General features: G+C 41.0%; 1 protein-coding gene across 1 annotated transcript in view; it reads left to right on the plus strand.

The window, feature by feature from the left end:
- The window catches only part of VAMP3 (vesicle associated membrane protein 3), a 594205-nt gene that overhangs the window by 1051 nt on the left and 573550 nt on the right, over positions 1-19604 (plus strand). The gene's annotated exons all lie outside the window — the stretch shown is intronic.

The following is a 19604-nucleotide window of genomic DNA, read 5'->3' on the forward strand; positions in this document are numbered from 1 at the left end:
TTGACAATTGCGTATAGGTGTGTTAGAGATAGTAAAATACTATGACTTGCGTCTGGCCATTTAAGGTGTTTTTGTGTCCGCTTGACGAAACGAGGCATTTTGCAGGACGGACCATATTGTCAAACTCTGGTTTAAACCACATATAGCACAACAGTAGGAAGATATTGTTTTTCTCTCTTTTTCCCTCCCAACATATTAAGACAACAGACTGTAATTCTGTCATTAAAATTTCCACCGATAAAAACATGCGCAACAGTGCTACTAAACATACCTACCTCTCAAATGTCCAGATTTTCGCAGGATGCCGAGATTTTTTACTCTTATTTTTGGACTGCTCTACATAAAAAATGTGTGGTTTTCTGACAAATCATTGAAGAATTAAGCCACTAAATAATGACACTCATTTGAGCTTCAGAAAATGCATGCTAAAAGAAACAAAAAAACTTTTATTCTGGCAACCGTCTAAATTTATAAGAGCAATATTTAAAATGTGTCCCTATTTTGGACCTTTGTCTTCCATTATTTTTGGCTTTGCCCACATTCCTTTAGCTAAGAGGTTGAGAGATATGCTATCAAATAATGTGACAGGAGGTATGGAGGGGGTTGGTGTGACCCCTTGACTCTCCTTACATCACACCCACAAAGGATATATAGCATGCCTTACAAAGGGAGCATTATCGCCCAGTATTAAAGATGGATTAGCTATTTTGAAATTAAAACTAGAACAAGTAGTCCAGTGATCTATGCAGTGGCACAAGGGGGATTCCTTCAGATGTGATATTGCGTTTTAATTTGGATTCCAGGTGGTTTCCTCAAGTTGGTGGCTGTTCACCCAGTAATGTTTTCATTTAGCAGGAAAGCCCGACTAGGATAGTCTCCCACTTTCAGCAGAAGCCCAGGGAGAAATGCTCCACGTTGAAATAACATGGTTACAGTTAGTTGTTATAAAACAGCACCAAAACAAAAGACCAACAGGAGTGAAGGTGTAGCAGTAAAAATTTGTAATATCCCAAAAAAAAAACATGGCCAACACCAACGTCAGGTCAGACAGCAAAAAGATTTAAAGTCAGCAAAGCTTTCAGGTATCAAGTACCTTTTCTCAATACTTAAACTCCACCATAAAACATACAACTTATATACATACATCAGTTAAATGAATATCACAGCCAATAAAACAATTAATAACAATAAGCCCTTAAAGGGCTTGATACCTGAAAACTTTGCCGACAAATCTTTTACTGTCTGACGTTGGTGTTGGCCGTTTGTTGGTTTTTTTTTTTTTTTTTTGGATATTACAGTTAGTTATGGTTGTGCGTCAGAGCTGGTAACTCGGCACATAAAAATCAACTACCAATCATTAGCGGACCGGAGTTCTGCTGTGGCGACCCCTAACCGGGAAAAGCCGAAAGACACAAACAGTTAGTTATTGCAAAGCCTCATACAGAAGAATGACATCAATTAAAAATTTAGCCTCAGCTAATACAGTATGAACCTATACATACTGAAATGTTTGGACAGCTATAACAATTTGAAAAAGAGCATTGTCAGTAGATAATTCATAGCGATAAAATTAAACGCACTGGGTACACTTTGGAATAGAGATGAATAGATAATGTAGTCCAGGCAAAAATATATTTGGTCTTTGTCTAAGAAACCTATTTTACTAATCTCTTCTCTCTGAACATAAATATTCTGGGAAGAAATATCCAGAGAATTGTTATGGCTTGGCTTGTATAGGCCCTAGGTCCGATAGCCTAGTACCAACCTATGAACATAGTCAAAGTGTGTTTGGTTTTGGAAGGAGGGAAGGACTAGTTCACCCTGGGATAGTGCAGGAGCAGAACCAGATTTTATTTAGGTGATCTGTTAGTAGTAGCAGTAACGTTATGTTGAATACAAAGGACAGTGCCTGATCAGTTAAGGTGGTGAGGTATTCTGGGAGTAGGTGAGTAATCGACCATGTAGCAACTCTTCAACAAGAAAAAGTAGAGCTAGCTTTCAGATGCTGAATATATGGAGACTTGTAAAAAATGTTAATCCTGCTTATTGTGTACTGTATATTTTTGTGTGTGTGTGTACATGTGTGCGTCTATAATCAAAAATATATGTAGATTAAATAGCACACACACAGGATAAAGCCTTGACCATTATGCAGATAACCTGAGTGCTGAAGAGCTGTCTAGGGGCAATGGGAAAAGTTTCCCATGAAGGCTTGCCCATCCTGGGGGAATTGAGGCTGCTGGATCTGATATTCTTTCGGCTCCTTGTTGAAGCTAGGAAGACTGTACCAAATTGCAAAGCAGTGGTTGATGTAGCCGAGTTGATGCTCCTGTGAAGCATTCATCTGCCAGGTAGCAGAGCATTGCACTCACCACTTCCGCAAACAGCGTCACAGTATAACAACCATGGAATGGCAGTGGGTGCTAGGAGAATGAAAATAACTCTTTGGTTGTCTGGATGGTGTCTGGGGGGATTGTGTGGCAGCCGATGGTCAGCAGGTGGGGAGACAAAAAATTGTCTTTCCCTCTCTCTCACACACACACACGTTTCTGTAATCCATTTGTAAGGGGGGCTGGCAGTCCACTTTAATCCTTGCCTGCTTCTTAAGGGTCCAGCATCCCCCCACAAGTGGTACAGCAGTAAATGCAGGCTGCGGAAAGTAGAACTTGTTAAACTCCAAGTAAAAAATTTAAACAGTATTTGTTATCCCCTGCTAGTGTAACATGACAGGAAACTAAAAATCCAATAAGTCAGTTGATGTTTTGCAATTATGTTAACACTGTAAACTTTAACTACACCGACATTGCATTTGTTGTATGGTGTTAATATTCACTGATTTCCAGTTTAAAAATTATGAATCTTTCGTCTTGAGCAGTTTGGTAACCTATCTCAAGGCATTTGATATACATTTGTCTTTTATTTCAATAGCATAAAAAGCTTGAAAGAGTAAAACTATGGTGCTTTCTCAAAGTTGTATGCATCGGTAATGCTGCTGCTTTTTCAAATAATGCACTTCTGATAGGCTTGGCTTAGTTGTCCAGATTTATTTTAATACAGTAGAAAGATAGCAGTTAAATTCAACCTATGATTTCTCCGCAGATGCATCATTTTCATTTACTGTTTCAACTTTTTTTTTATTTCAAGATTCCTTATTTTCAAAGTCTCTTGCATGCTGCAGCTAGCCTCCTAGTCTAAGGATTTTGTTTCCAATTTCCCTATTGGCAAGCAGGGTTTGTTTGTTTTATTTACTTAATTTTTATTTTGTATTTGTTTACTAGGAAAGTTAGACACCTTTCAGTGGAGGCCCATGGGAGAAGCTGCAGTTGTAAACATTAAAAAAATTCATTCATGCAATAATGATGTTTCATTATCATTATGAAAACAGTAGTTAGAGACAAAAGTAATAGTTCAGTTTATATACAGTTCAAGTTAATTCAAGTTTTTGGTAAACCTCAGTAGTTAGAAATGTGTATAATGTATGCAGTATTTAGTAGTTCAAATACAGGAAACGGTGAACATTTTTGCAGTATTTATACATTTTTTTTTGTGGCTGTACATGATGAATCTGATACAGTATTACATTTGTTTTTAGTTTAATACTTGGTTCATTCATTCAATTTGGCAGCCTGGGTAGAGCACTGATTCAAACGGGTCCTATTTCATTCTCAGCCCAGACAAATGTAAATGACAGTAGACAAGCAAGTTAACAAGAAGTATTATGAATACAAACAAAATGTGTGCAGATAGCAGTGAATCAGTTGCAGTAATTTTATTGTATTTAGCATTTGTTGACTGGGAAAGTCCAGCTGGGGAAAAACAGTGCCATTTTTCAGCGGAAGCTTGGGGAGAAAAACTCCACTGTATAGCATAGATGTTATACAAAGAAGACATTTCATATTAAGATGACAGGCAATTAATAGACATTGACAAACAAGTGTAAATTTTCATTGCATGGTGTTGGTAGTCCATAAAAGTGGGTCATTTTGTAGATATTAATTCCATTATCTAGTGGGTAGTGTGTGTGTGTGTGTGTGTATACACACACACACACACACACACACACACACACACACACAGAGGGACATTCAGATGGAGTAGTATCAGCCAGTAATGTCACAAGATAAATAAAAGAAATACAGGGTTGTAGAGGGGGTTAGGTGGGAAAATGAAGTGGAGGAGTAGGGGTAATAGTTTGAATGGATGCTTTATTCAGAGGACAGATGAGGATAGCCAGGTTTTAGTTGTACGGTTCTGTAGCTCTAGTTTAAAGGCTATTGGACTTTTGAATATCCTAAGGTGAAGAGGAAAGCCATTCCATTTTTTGTGATATTGATGGATTAGCAAGTCAACTGCTTTATTATTACTCTTGGATATGGTAAGCTGAGTTTTGTCAGCAGAGTGCAGTTTCCTGTTAGGGCGATAGGGATTGATAGGGTGAAGTAGTTTGAGATGTTTATCAGGGGAGCATAGAATTTTATGAGAGTGAGTTGGGTAGTTCAAGCCATTGCTAGAACATATAAAGTACACAATGTTGAGGACAAGTGGAAGGGATTGTTAGATTAAGGAGGGAAGAAGATAGTTAACTAGTGAAGGGATGGAGCACAAAGTGTGAAACCTAGCAAAAGTAAGGTAAGGGCGCACGCAAATTGTATACAGTGTAGAAGAGATGCCACATGTTAATGTAGGGGAATAATGTGCTAAAGACAAGTGTACTTGACCTGTGAAGGGAAGCGTGGTGGATTAGGTGATGTGTCAGAAAGGAAAGCATTTGCAAATTGACTCAGATTTGAGATTAGCTTTAAGATGAGCATGAAATGATGGGTATGATGTGAAACCTTTAAAATTAGTAGGAGGGATTCACATAGCTTGGGGCCTAGGATAGAGGAGGCATGGTTTGTTAATGAAGTTAGCAGCATTCTTTGAGGAGCTTGTAGAGTTGGGATGTTAATGTTTTTTTTAGAGGTGTCTTAAGTATCAAACTACAACCAGTTTATTTAGTACAAGAATCAGTGGGGGAAAAAGGTTGTGCGACTAAGAGGTAAATTAAATATAAGAGAGTGAAAGGGTAGGGTGTAGGTTAACTGGTGGTTTAATGAAGGTATAAGGGATAAATCATGGAAACATTAAAAGGAGTGAGATCAAAGGCTAGTGAGAAATGATCATTAGTTAGGCTTGGCAACACTTGTTGTGGATTGATTTGGGGGAGAATAAACTGTTCAGCACCCCCCCCCAGTATTGGGGGGGGTGTAAAAAGGAAAAATGAATTTGTAGTTCATAGCAAAAAAGTAAATGTACACTGCTGTATATGTGGGGAGGGCAGTATTGAAATGACAGCATGGAAAACTCCTGCCTGAGTAGCATTAATTGCAGATGAATACAGTGGTATCCTTTTTTATTGTAATGCCTTAAGGAAAAGACAGTTTCATATAGAAATTTCACTGAACATTTGCCTACTAGGAATAGAATATCGGAGATTCCTTTGTAACAGTAAGATAGTTTCATTATTTTGTTTTGTTCTTTTGCATTAAAACTGCTGTGTGTTTTGGTTATGAATAACTTATTCATTCTTTGTAAAGCAATGAGGAGCTGATTGTTTTGCTCCCAACATTGTACCAAGTACATGGAAAGCTGTCATATAAAACCACTGCCTAAACAAAAAGGACTTGCACTCTCCTCACGCTGTCACCACCCCGTTTCCATCCTTAGACCATGTGTAAAATTTTGGAGAAAATTGTCTACATTCAGCTAGCAGAATATCCACAGCCTTTGATTTAGTCAGTCTTTCTTCTCTTGTAGTCCACCTTTCAGAGTAAGGTACTATGTCTAATGCTATCCTTTAGTTCCAAAGTTGTCTGACTAACCAGCATTTCTCTACACTGTAAAGCCTGTACATCCATCTCTCTCTCCACTACTCAAAGGTGTACCTCAAGGATCTATTCTTGCCCTACTTCTGTTTAACTATATACAGTAGCATGTTTTTCCTTGCTCTCCCTCTCTTTCTGTACTCTGACATGATCATCTACCACTTCACACTCCCTAACTACCTTATAGCAACAGCTGCAGTCTGACTTCAGCCAACTCAGTGAGAGGATTAATACTGAAATGCATCCAAAACTAAGTCTATCCTTTTTTGTACTTAAAAAAAAAAAAAAATCAGTAGATCCAAGAAAAAGTTCAAAACTCTGTGATCACAACAACCATTCCTTAGCGCAAGCTTCTCCAAGTGTCTTGGTTTCTGGTTAGTCCTCCTCCTTTAACTTCCACCTACATCTTTATAATCCATGCAAAAAATGAATCCCTTAATTTTCTGGGCATAACCCCCCACCCCTTCTCTGCAACTCTTACTTCAGTGAGGGAAAGGAATCCTACTCCCTCTTGTATCAGCAGCCTGTGCTAAAAAAAAGTCCACCACAAGTCAAACAATAGATAACAGAATATATAGATTTATTACACACTGTCCAAGAAATGAGCACCACTGTATAACTAAGTAAGGGAAAGTGACTCTCAGTTACCCAAAGAGCAGACCTGATCCTGGGATCATGACTGTTCAGACCTATGCACGAACATACTGTCTGTCATTTAACCTCGACTAATGAGATGTATCCCACAAACAACCTAAGAAACTTCAACTACTTGGGCCCTAAAACACAATTCCTACACTCAGGGCGGGAGGATGGCATAATGGTTAAGGTGTTTACCTTGGAAACAACAAGGTGCAGCGTTTGATTCTCGCGTAGAGTAATTGGCTTGGCTTAAAATGGCCCACAAGGACAGTTAGCCTAGTACTAATCTATGAACCTATAATGTATGAAACTATGAATCAAGCTACATATATGTGACTGACTGTGTATTCTCAGTTCTTGGGCCCAAACTGTGGGAGTCCGTCCTATCTGAAATTAAAGAAGCTCCACTTTTATTCCAAGTTCTCTTCTCAACTAAAATCATATTTAGTGATGGGTAACAGATATATTCTGCTTGATGTCACATCACTTAAGTTTACTTTAACTCTTCTCCAGTCTAACTCAATCACTAAGATCCTTTGCTTCTTTTCGCATCTTTAATTTTAAAATGTTTGTATATGTTGTACATTAGAACATTGGATTTACTATATATCTTGAGCATTATTTCACCATTGTTTTTGCCATTTTTGTGTTAGTGTAGTCTTGTCTGTTTTGTATTTCTGGCCAGTTTTGTTTTTCACCCCTAGCTGAGACTGAAATTTGGCAGAATTTATTAGTGCTCTAACCCAGTAGGTAAAGTCAAGGGGCAGGGTAAAAGGAAGAAATCTAAACTGAATTTGTAAGGATTAAAGAAGAACATTGACTGTAAGTAAAAAAAAGAGGAGAGATTGAATCTGACAACCTGGTTCATGCTGTAGACTTACAAAGACAGCTAGATGAGAATTGTATGCTTGGCAAATGGAGTAGCTGGTGGAAACAGTGAGATTTAATAATTCTAATGGTGAAGATTTCAGTTGTTACAAAATAATGAGCAGACATTACTGAATTATCAGATCTGGGCAGAAGTTATGTACTAGTAATTGGAGATTCATTTATTTAAAGGAACTGGTACCTAACTTTTGCAGACTGGGTAATGAATATGTATTATACCATGAGCCCCCCAAAACGTGCATGCTGATTGGCCAGCGTGCCCGTTGTAAATCGAGTTATACTAATGGAAAAAGGTCCGGTCGCCCGGACTTTTTTCCATTAGTATAACTTTTTTTTTTTAAAACACTGTCTCGCTATGTTAAATGGGTTTAACATAGCGAGACAGCTTTAAAATAAGCAACGGACATCTCCGTTGCTTATTTTAAAACTGTCTAGCTATGTTCAACCCAGTTAACATAGCGATTAAAAAGCAACGGAGAAAGCAAGATCTCCGTTGCTTTTTTAATCTCGCTATGTTAAATGAGTTTAACATAGCGAGACAGTTTTAAAATAAGCAACGGAGATGTCCGTTGCTTATTTTAAAACTGTTTCGCTATGTTAAACTCATTTAACATAGCGAGACATAAAAGCAACGGAGATCTTGCTTTCTCCGTTGCTTTGCTCAACTCTGATGTACTGCGCAGGCGCGCAGTACATCAGAACTGCCGCGGATGCCAGACATCTGCGGAAGGGCAGTAAACAGGCATTATACTATGACATTATTTAAGAAAAGTAACAGTTTCTTTTCTTAAATAATGTCATGGTATAATAGCAATAACCCACTTCTGGGTGTGGGTAATGCTATTTTTACCCACGGTTGGCGTGGTTTGGTCCCGAGGGCACCCTCGGGCTTTGCCCTCGGGACCAAACCACACCAACCGTGGGTAAATTTAGCATTACCCACACCCAGGCGTGGGTTATTGCTATAATAGTGCTATGTTTGCCAAGAGCAAAAATACTGGATGTTGAGTATGGCCTAAGTATGCTTAAATGTAATGAAAAACAGAGCTGTACTTATTAATGTTGGTTCAAATTCTAATTATTAAAAACACACTGACTGTTACTAGGGAACTTTACAGCCCTTTTAGGCAACATAGCTTGTACAGGTGTTAATGAGTATTTATTTACGATTCGCATATAGAAAGGAGAATCAGGTCAGTGTGAAAATGTTACCCAAATATGACCAATTTTAAGAAGTGGGAATGAGTAGAACATCCAGGCCTAATTTGGGTGCACACATTTAGACAGGATGGAGTTTTGTTGTCAAGGGAAGGGAGAATATTTTATTTATTTATTTTGTAGCAGATTTATTGCAGTATTTGGTTACACTAGACTTTTTGGTTACACTAGACTTTTTGCTAGGTCAAACACTAGATACAATTTTTTGCTAGGTCAGAAATGTGGCAGCTCACAAATAGCAACATTTGATTTGCCTGTGTTGCTCATTTAATGCTCGGAGCATTAGTAATAATTTAACTGAGAAAATAAGCACTGCTCATATTTCACACATTGTTCTTTAACCATGTTCAGACATTAGTGATTGGAAACAAGTTTTACAGAAAAAACATTTATGTCCTGATAATAAACATTCTGACAGAAAAGATCAGGTGAAGTTGATGGGGATTAAAGATTGATACCTGTGATTAGTACATTTGAAGGAATATCTTAGTAGATGGGAAGTTAATGAAATAGACCAGAGTAATCTTGATTCTGCAGTATTAGTAAGAAAAGTTATAGATTTTGTTCCACGGCAGGTTGTTTACATATTGGTTATTGTTACCAAGAAGGTGCTTTTAAGGAAAACTATCTTGGTTATTCATAGTCCCAAGAGAGATGGAAGTGGTAACTGCTGTTTGCATGTCAAGTTTTCCACATTTGACGTGTAGTGATAAAGAGTTTTGAAGGTTAAACTATTGCTAAATTATTCTCCCAGACTGAAATCTAAACCAGTGTATAGAATAACAATAACTGACTATATGGAAGCACAATGGTCAGTATGTAAAACTAATCAGAGTTCCACATTCAGTGGAAAGAAGTTAGAAGGAATGTGGCAACTTTTGAAAGGGGAATTGTTTCAAGGCAAAAAAAAAAAAAACTCATGAGGATCTGGGCACACAAGGTCAGGAAACAGTTATTTCCATAAGAACATGGTACTTGAGAGATTAAAAAAATGGAAATGAAGTCGAACTATGACTTTAAAACTGAAGTAAACTGAACAGACAAGTTAAACATAAGTGTGTGTTGGAGTTCTTTTAGCAGTTCACCAAGATTGTGGTAGTTCTTGTAGCAGTTGACCAAGATGGTGGTTGGCTGTCTGTGTCTCATTAGTGAATTTGCATTTTTGTAGTCAGAAACTGTTGGTTTTAGCTTATTTTAAGTAGTTATAGCTTGGATGTTTGAAGTTGAGGCTTGGACTTGAGTGAGCTGTTTACGGCTTTACTTTTGTTTGCATGCTCCATTGCTTGACTGTAGAGCTAGTCATCATTTTGCAGTTCTTGCCACTATCGGAATATATTTGCTTGTATGTGAGGGTCTGGAAGTCTCTTCTGTGTTTGCAAAGACTGGAGTCTAGGATTAAGTGAACCTCAAAACCAGGGATTTGCAGTGTGGGTATTGAAGTGGCTGTGGCAGTTGTTGGCTTGTTGTATTGGAGTACTTATGGCATTCTGGTTTTACTTTTTGCTTTTCTCACTGAGTGTTGAGATTGGGGAAAAGGACTGAATACAGGCTTGAAATAGGTTTGTGCTGCTGTCTGGAGTACTGAGAATTTGCTTCACCCAAGTGTGTCTTGTGTATTCCATACTTGGGGTCCTAGGATTAATTTGAATTAATTAAAAGCACATTTTGTGGACTGTTATCTACAGTTTGGGATCTTGGGGGGGTGGGGAGTAAGAGATGGAAGAAGAGTTTTAATATTGCCATTGATAATACTAGGCCATCAGTATTCATTAATACAAGTTCTACCAGGGGTAGCTACTGAATTTTTTGCTTCAAGATGGTCACGTTCCTGTTTGCCAGCTTGCCAGCTTACTTCTATATACAGGTATCTTTGTGTTTGAGTTTTTTTTTTTTTTATTTTTTTTGGTAATGATTTGATGGTGGCCAATTTTGACTGATTTTAGCCTTATATTTTAGGTGTACTCTCTCTAGATTAATCTGGCTTTGTGCTATAGTAGATCAGTGTTGTTGGTCCTGCATCCATTTACATTGCCTCAGCGATCTCTCCACTCTCATATCTGCAGACGCCTTTGCCTAATGCATAGGCATTGGAAAGGACTTCATCACTGACCTTCAGCTAACTTTTCTGAGCATATACCTGTACTTGGACCTGGCACTACTACTCCTGAGTATAATTGTTAATATTCTTGTCTTCTTACTGTACTCAGGATACCTATGAACCATCATGGGCAGGTTGTAGGGATCCACTCTCCATTGACCCTTTTTAGGGCTCTGTTATAATACTAGAGTAATTACACAATAAGGTTAGTATTGTCTCAGACTTGCTTTGTCATGTTTACCTCGCCTTTATAACAGAGATGTGGCTGGATGAAAATTCTTTCCTCATCTAGCTGCTGCTATTCTGCCTGGCACCTCTGCTATATGTTGCCCTAATTGGGTAGGATTGCTGTCTGGCATAATAAACTTAGGTTAACCATGGTGGATACTAGAGAGATCATGTCCTTGTTGCAGGAGAAACTGTAGATGAGATGTTGTCCTATCTCGTCTTCATTCTTAACTGGTCAGGTTCGGAACCGATCCTCCATTCCGACTCTGCTTTATACAGAAGCTTGAAATCTTCCACTAGCTCGTGGCTGAAACCCTATCCCATCATGCTCTACAAAAGTTTCTAGATCTCGTTTGCCGCTAAGCAAGATCAGGTGCTTCCAATCAGGTGCTTCCAAACTGGCTCTAAGTGGAAATTTCCTTATTCATATTTTGAATAACTGTCTTTACCTTTTCTCGTAGATATATAGCTAGTCTTTGTTTAAGTAGTTAGTGTGTTAGCTTCTGCTGTCTTTGCTGTTTGCTGTTATTTTTATTCTCAAGGCCTTTTTCCCTTACCCTATCCCAGCTTAAAATGTAATTCCTTTAAGCCCGTTTTTATTTAGGGCTTCCTTTCTCTTACTATTTAGGTTTGTTTCAGTTAGAGAACCGGTTTCACCTTAAATTTTATTTTTTCCCTTGGTGTTCCTTGTTAAATTACCAGGCTAGCTCGTTTAAGTTAGAGAGATTCCTTGGCCCATTTAATTTAGAAGGTCATTTCTTCTCTTTTTATAGTTGATGTATTGAAAAAAAGTTATACTCTTTTATATATCTGTATATCTATATAATGTATGTGTATATGTGTGTGTATGTGGATCCATGTCAGATCCACGAAAATGCACACAACCGATGACTAGATTGCCGACACAACATGTCCCTGACAATGATAAGTGTATGTATTATGGAAAGGAATGTATTCCTGTGTCTGCAGTACAGTTAAAAAAACAAAACTAAATGTGTGTAGCATGGGGGCAAGCCCCCCTGCACCCCTCCCACCCTCCATAAATATACCAACTCCGAGATCGCACCACATTGCGGAAATGGGAATACATCACATTTCCCACTACTCACCATTGTCTGGGATGTGTTCTGTCGACGATCTTGTCTTGGTGGTAAGTATATGTATTACGGAATAGAATGTATTCCAGTGTCCATTGTCTGGGATATGTTCTGTCGACGATCTTGTCTTGTGGTAAGTATATGTATTACGGAATAGAATGTATTCCCGTGTCTGCAATACAGTTAAAAATAAACCTGTATAGCAGGAGGGCAAGCCCCCCCTGCACCCCCATGTGATGCACACCCCGCACCACATTGCAGAAATGGGAATACATCCTATTTCCCACTACTCACCATTGTCGGGGATGTGTTCTGTTGGCGATCTCGTCTCTGTGATCGGTTATGTGTGTAAAAAAATATACTAAGTGTAGCCAAAAAATGTCCGTTACTGACTGACATACAGTTTACGTGTACTGTCTCATAGCGGTACAGCTTCAGGAGTCTTGTGCCGTATGCCACTCCTTCAGTCACAGGATACTCCTGGAGAGGAAGAATAAATTGATTTTGAGAGGCTTATTGAAGACCCCATTTTCAGAAGCTATAGAAGAAGGTCAGGGTCCTTCAAGGTCAGCACATTTCCCCGTCTTCTAAATCAAACAAATCGGGGAAAACATGCTCTTCCTCGGAGGCTCAGTCGGAGCCATCAAAAAAAATTGCAAAAAAGTGTCGTCTTCAGACCTGAAGACTGATGGGCCCGAGAAGTCTTCTACCCCGGCTCCTTCAGTTTCGGATCCATTGGGATTTCATGTATGGAGCTGGTCCCCCAAATTGGAACCAGTATCTCCAGCCTTAAGCTCTCCATTGTTAGAGTCCAAGATCTCCTGCCCCCTCCACTCGATCCTCCAGGAGCCTCTCTGATGACGATGTGGATCACATGGTGCAGAGGCTGTTGAAGACACCGATGCTTGCCAAGTTGTTGTCGGATCCAACCCAGAGGGTTTCGGAATGGATCAAGCCAACCCTTTCACCATCAATTCCTCCTCTGACTTTGGAGCCAGAATGTCTATAACTGATAGTAGTGGAGCCGTCTGAGCCAAAACCTATCCAGGAATCTTTGGGTTCGACTACTGCAACAATATCCTCGGTTCTGTCTGTACTCAAGGAGTCTAGGAGCTGATGCTCTCTGGTTGGGTCTGGGGAGGAGAGTCGGATTGGACAGTTGTCTGATCTGAACTCAAGGAGTCTAGGAGCTGATGCTCTCTGGTTGGGTCTGGGGAGGAGAGTCGGATTGGACAGTTGTCTGATCTGACCTTGCATCTCCGGGCTTCGGCACAGGTGAGTTCGGCTCCTACATCTGCCTCTGAGCCAACCCCCTTGGTTCTGGGGATGCCCTCTGGTTCTTCGGATATGGGAGTTTACTCGGATCAGGGGCAGGGGGCATTCGAGGTGATGAGTGCTGTCTCCACAGACAAGCCCACTCACAGGTCCGGGCATTCTTCCCCCTAAGGCACCGGTGTCTATCTCGACACCACTGCATCCACATGGGTGCGGAGACCCTAAGCCTCAGGATGCCCCATTGGGTGAACCCCTATCTTCTGAAACCTCTCCAGAATACCCTTCTGAAGAGGCCCCTTAGAACAGACTATGCAAAGAGGAACAATTTAGACTTCCCGGAGGAGTCCATCACATCCGATACAGACCTTGATGAGTCAGAAGGAGCTTTCAGAGACGTCCTCTTCTGTCCATCCACTGAACAAGGAGTCTTGTACGATGGACAGATATATGGAAAGCGCACATTTTCTTCAGCGACTTTTGCTCTTAGATCGCTGAATTATCTCACCCACTTTACCAGACTTCAGAGAGATTTCCTGAAAGAGCTAGGAGGTGCTCTCCAAGGTGCAGTAGCTGAAGGGGCATCAGAGAAGGTTTTCTGTGAGCTCTCCACCTTAAATTCAGTGGTCAACTCCTCCAAGAGACTCGTATCTTATGCAGCAGATGGAGCGAGTAGGGCAGCGGGTTCAGGAATTTTCCTAAGGAGACATTTCTGGATGCGTTTGTGTGACTTTGCTGAGCCCTTTAAATCTTCTTTTGTTAATGCCCTTTTCGAGCCAAAATTCAAAGGCACACTAACCAGGTATGAAAAAGAAGGGAAAACTCTCTGCCATAGGAGTCTGTTTTTCCCTACCTTCTAGACCTTTATCCAAAAGGGGGAAGATGTGGTTCAGAAAATCCCAGAGAGCTTTGCAGGGCACACGTGGTGATTCTTCCCCCGGGGGCAGAGGGAGAAGCAGTAATGGAAGATGGTGGCCACGTGGCAGAGGGGGTCTGCAAAATCAGGGCGACAAGGAATCTTTCCTTGTTAAGCCCTTCCAGCGCTCTTCAAAGGAGGCCCCCCTGTCCATCTCTGGAGGCAGTCTAGCATCATTTATCTTTGTACCCAGAAGCCTGGCTAAAAATAGCAACAAAAGACAAGTGGGTACAAAGCATTGTATCCAGAGCTTACTTCATACCCATTTCTCTCCCTGTCCCTAACATAAAAAACATCCCGGACGTTCCACCCAGTCAAAGGGAACAGGCAACTCTAGAAATTCAAAAGTTGCTAGAAAGAGTTTGACAGTTCCCACAGACCAAACAGGATCTGAAACTTTCTTAAGGTTCTTTTTAGGTCCAAAGAAAACAGGGGACTAGAGACCTAGCCTGGATCTCGGCAGATTTAACAAGTCAGTAAGAAAGTCAGAGTTGGTAACACTGCAGTCGATACTCCCTTTTTTGGGACAAGATGATTAGATTTGCTCAATAGACCTCCAGGATGCATACTACCACATAAAGATGGACAGGCGATCCAGGAGATATTTGTGCTTTTGGCTGGGAGCCAGTCACTACCAGTTTCGAGCTCTGCCCTTTGGTCTCACTACAGCCCCCAGAGTGTTCACCAAGATGGCTGTAGTCATGGCTCACTTGAGACGCCTAGGATTCAGTGTTTCTGTACTTGGACGACTGGCTCCTAGCTGCCACAACCAAGCACCTGCTATCAGAAGCGAGAGACGCCACCTTCCAGCTCTGTTCTCATCTAGGAATCGCAGTAAATTGCAAATAATCTGCCTTGTTGCCATCTCAGCATATTGTTTTTATAGGATCAGATCTAGCTGCAACAAAAATGATGGCGAAACTTCCCCCTGAAACGGTTCAGGTCCTACGACATCGTCAAAAACCTACTTTCCTGGAAAAGAGTACAAGCAAGAACAGTCCTGAAAATATTGGGGGACCATGGCAGCAGCAATTAACTTGATTCCATTAGCACATCTGCATATGAGAATTCTACTGTGGCTACTGTTCATTCAGTGGTCCATGCGGCTACTACTCATGTCCCACCAAATTATAATAGAATCCTGCAAGAAAGACCTTCATTGGTGGCTTCACTCCATTCACGTGACATTAGGTCGACCCTTTGTTTTTCCACAGCCGATGGCCACGGTGACCACTGGCACTTCCCATGTGGGGGGCATTATCTGGGCAGGACAGTCCAAGTTACTTGGTAGGATCACGAGGCCTATTTGCACATCATTATCCTAGAGATGAGAGTGGTGCTTCCAGCATTGCAAGCATTCCAAGACACACACTTCTGTCCGTTGTGTGGTACATAAGCAAGGAGGAACCAGGTCTTACCCTCTTTGTCGGGAGGCCTTGAGAGTATTGCAGTGGGCAGCCTCCTCCCAACACTCTCTGGTAGCAACACACATCCCGGGGAAATCCATCGTGATAGTGGGCAAACTCAGCAGAGCGATTGAATGCCTCACGAGTGGTCCCCAAAACAAGTAGTAGTGGAGATGATTTTCCACAAATGGGGCCAGCCTTGCTGCGACCTTTTTGCCATGTCCATGAATGACAAATGCAGCAACTGTCTTACCCTAAACCCCTTCCAGGGGAGTTACCAAGGGATGCACTTGTACACAATTGGCCCTCGGGTCTCCTCTATGCCTTCCCTCCCTTTCCACTGATGCCGAAAGTTCTTAAGAAAGCCAGTTCCTTGGGAAGGAATCTGATGCTCGTCACCCCATACTGGCCTTGTCAAGTCTGATTCCCCTTCCTTTGGCCTCATCTCCATGAGGAGCAGTGGATTCTGGTCCAAGTTCCAGACTTTCTGACTCGTGCATTTGAAATGCTCCACCCCTCCCTTCAAACCCTCAAATTGACAGCTTGGCTGCTCCATTCCAAACATAGCCAGGCTCCCTAACCTTTTTCCATCAGTGAAATATATCCTGATCTTGTCTCATAAAGCTTCACCTAGGAAGTTGTACACGAGTAAATGTAAAATATTTCTTCTTGGGCCTTGAATAATCACATTGACCCCTTCTCTGCCCCAATCTCCTCTTTTCTTGAATTCTTAGCAAAGCTATTTAATGAAGGCGCAGCTGCAGCTACTATTCGAGTTCAGTTAGCAGCGATATCTAATTTCCATTTAGGAGAATCGGGGCCAAGTGTGATATCCCAAAGACTTAGCAAGGCTTTTCTTAAGGGCACTATTTTATTACAACCGCCAATTAAAGCCTCATCCAGCACCATGGAACCTGAATTTTGTTTTATCCCATCTGATTCTTTCCCTTTTTGAACCAGCATCATCCTGTGATCTAAAGTACTTGACTTGGAGAAACCGATTCTCTTGATAGCTATCACTTCTGCTAGAAGAGTTTCAGAGCTGCAAGCATTGTCAATAAAGCCCCCTTGCATGCTTTTCCACAAAGACTGAGTATCCCTACGAACAAACCCATCCTTTCTACCCAAAGTATGCTCAGTCTAATTTGAACCAATCCATAGAACTAGTCTTTTCCCAACTATGGCAACAAGGCAGAATGCATGCTACACCAACTAGATGTACATAGACTATTATGTTTCTATCTACACAGGACAAAGGACTTCAGAAAATCTGACCATTTATTTGTATCATTTTCAGACTCCAAGAAAGGTGCTCCTGTGTTTAAAGTCACACTTTCAAAATGGCTGTCAGATTGTATTACCTTTACTTACAAATATCAAAAACAAACAACTCTCCTATAAATTAAAAGGTCATTCTTCAAGAGCCTTAGCAATCTCTTCTGCCTTTTGGGCTAGACTACCAGTTAACACCATTTGTGCTGCAGCAACATGGGCAATGCTTATATCTTACCACTCATTACAAAGTGGATTTGTGGTCCAGGATCCAGGGCCTCTTTTGGGTCCACTGTTCTGAAGAATATTCTGCCTTGAGCCACCCAAGAAAGATGGTGCTAGAGATGCTGTTCCAACTAGTTAAGAATGAAGGCGAGATAGGACAGCATCACATAAAGAAGTTATGTACTCACTATAACGTTCCATGTGTGTTGTTCTCGCCTTCATTCTTGCATCCCAACCCCCCCCCCCCCCAGCCTTTGACTCCTGGAGGACTGGATGTAATTGATAATTAATGTGCTCTGACCTTCTTCATTGCTGTATAAGGTATTGCATAGTTCATTGGGTACCTATTGTTGTATTAGCAAACAAGATCTGAGGAGCTTTCCTAGAGTATGATGGGATAGGGTTTCAGCCATGTGCTACTGGAAGACCTCGAGCTTTTGTATAAGGCTGAGTCGGAACCAGTTAAGAATGAAGGCAAGAAGGAACATTATGGTGAGTACATAACTTCTTTTTTCTCCTTGTCTGCCATTCCTCAAGTAGTGCTAATGAATTTCTTCAGGAGTTCACTGAATTCTTCATAGACTCACTTTTGGGTCACCGACATACTATGGTGTTGGGTGACTTTAATTTATGGGTTGTTGAAGAAACAGTGGCTCCTTTCTGTGAATTGTGGAAGGTTTCAGGTTTGCTCAGCTAAGGGGATTGTTTTTTCCAAAGGATCAGGCAGCCCCTAATATGGTGGTAACTGGACTTGCGGTCTGATTTGATTTAACTTTACCTAGTTATAGTCCCCTGGTCTCTACTTGAGGGTAGTCCATCAAATTAGTGATGATCTCTCTTCCGATACACACCTTCCATTCCTGTTGGAGCCTTCTATTCCTGTTGGAGAGTGGTGCTGATTCAGTGGATGTACTTGTCAAAAACTACTACATCTTTATCTGTAACCTTGGGCTCCCTGGTTCCAGGTCGTGCCTTGTCCCTACCAAGAGGGAGTGAGCCTTCATTTGATACCTGCCTTCATATAATGTGTAAAGCAGGACACAGGTTGATGCATCTGTGGCAAAGGACAGGCTAGTGGAGTGACAGCATTGTTTGGTTGGCTTTAAGCTTTATTCAGTAAAGCAGAGATTTCCTATAAGGTCAGAGTTCTTGTTAAAGGAAATCTCTTCAGTGTCTGACCAGCAGTGCTTTCCGAGTGGTGGACAAACTCTGACCCTGCCTTGGCTGTCAAGTGGTAGAGCTGAATGTGAGTCTGCTACTCATTCTTTCACTGACAAGATTTCTTCTACAGCCCCCCCTGCAAGCTGACCTCAAGGATAGCACAGTATGTCATCCTTTCCTATTAACTATGTCTTGGTTTGTGTTCCGTGTTCTCTATTTTGATGTGTTCACTGGTGTGTTTTTTGGCTGGCAGTTAACATGTGGCTGGGCCCTTGTCCTTTAAAACTAGTAGTGGTCAGTTTTGATGCCCAGAGCACAGCTGTTTATTGGATATTGGTTGTTTCCTTGAGGGATGCGGGTTTTCCTTTAGTCTTGAAAGAGGCAGTTGTTATTGTAACTGTTAAACTATAATTTTACCCAAATAACTGTAGCTACTGCCCTATTTATCTCTAAACTCTCATTTCTTGTGAAGATTGAGAAAGTTGTTTACAAGCAGATAGAAACCTGTCAAGGATTCACACTTAACATAGTACAGAAGCATCTCTTATAGGAGATGTTAAAGATCTCCTGATAATAAAAAAAGCCTTCTGTCTAATAAAATGATTTCGCTTCTGTTATGGAGTTTCTTCTGTGGTTCTGGAGTGGCTCACTTCTTACTAGAGCACTGGTGTTTGTAAACCAGGAGTCATGAGTTCATATCTCATTGGGGGTTGGTATAATGGTTAGGGTGTTTACCTCACAGTCCCAAGTTGCAAGGTCTGATTCTCTTCCCCTCGAATGGTGAATTGGCTAAAAAGAAAAGAAACCTGGTACTGAGACCACTTCTTTTTGGCACCTGCTTCTCTGAAGTCAAGACCTCAGAAATTTAGGGGCAGTGTTTAAATTGACTTGTAGGGAAAAGGTAAATTTAATAAATTCTCTAATATTACCGTGGTGGTGGTGCTGCGGTAGCGTTGTAGCCTCACAGCAAGACATTGTCCCATTCGATTCTCTGCTAGAACGTCTTCTCTGGAGACATGCATGAATGGGCATACCTTCGTTGAAGGTTGTGCGTTAGGGCCGGCAACTCGGCACGTAAAAATCAACTGCCAATCATTAGCGGACCGGAGTTACGCTGTGGTGACCCCTAACCGTGAAAAGCCGAAAGACACAACAACAATAAATTCTCTAATATTGGAAACATGTCTTGTGTAGAGAATGTGTATACGTTTCCTTAGTTCCGCTGTGGCGACCCCTAACCGGGAAAAGCCGAAAGACACAACAACAATAAATTCTCTAATATTGGAAACATGTCTTGTGTAGAGAATGTGTATACGTTTC

The sequence above is a fragment of the Protopterus annectens genome, chromosome 14.part0 (genome assembly GCF_019279795.1).
Source record: "Protopterus annectens isolate FY-2018-M chromosome 14.part0, PAN1.0, whole genome shotgun sequence".
In the NCBI taxonomy this organism is placed as follows: domain Eukaryota; kingdom Metazoa; phylum Chordata; order Ceratodontiformes; family Protopteridae; genus Protopterus; species Protopterus annectens.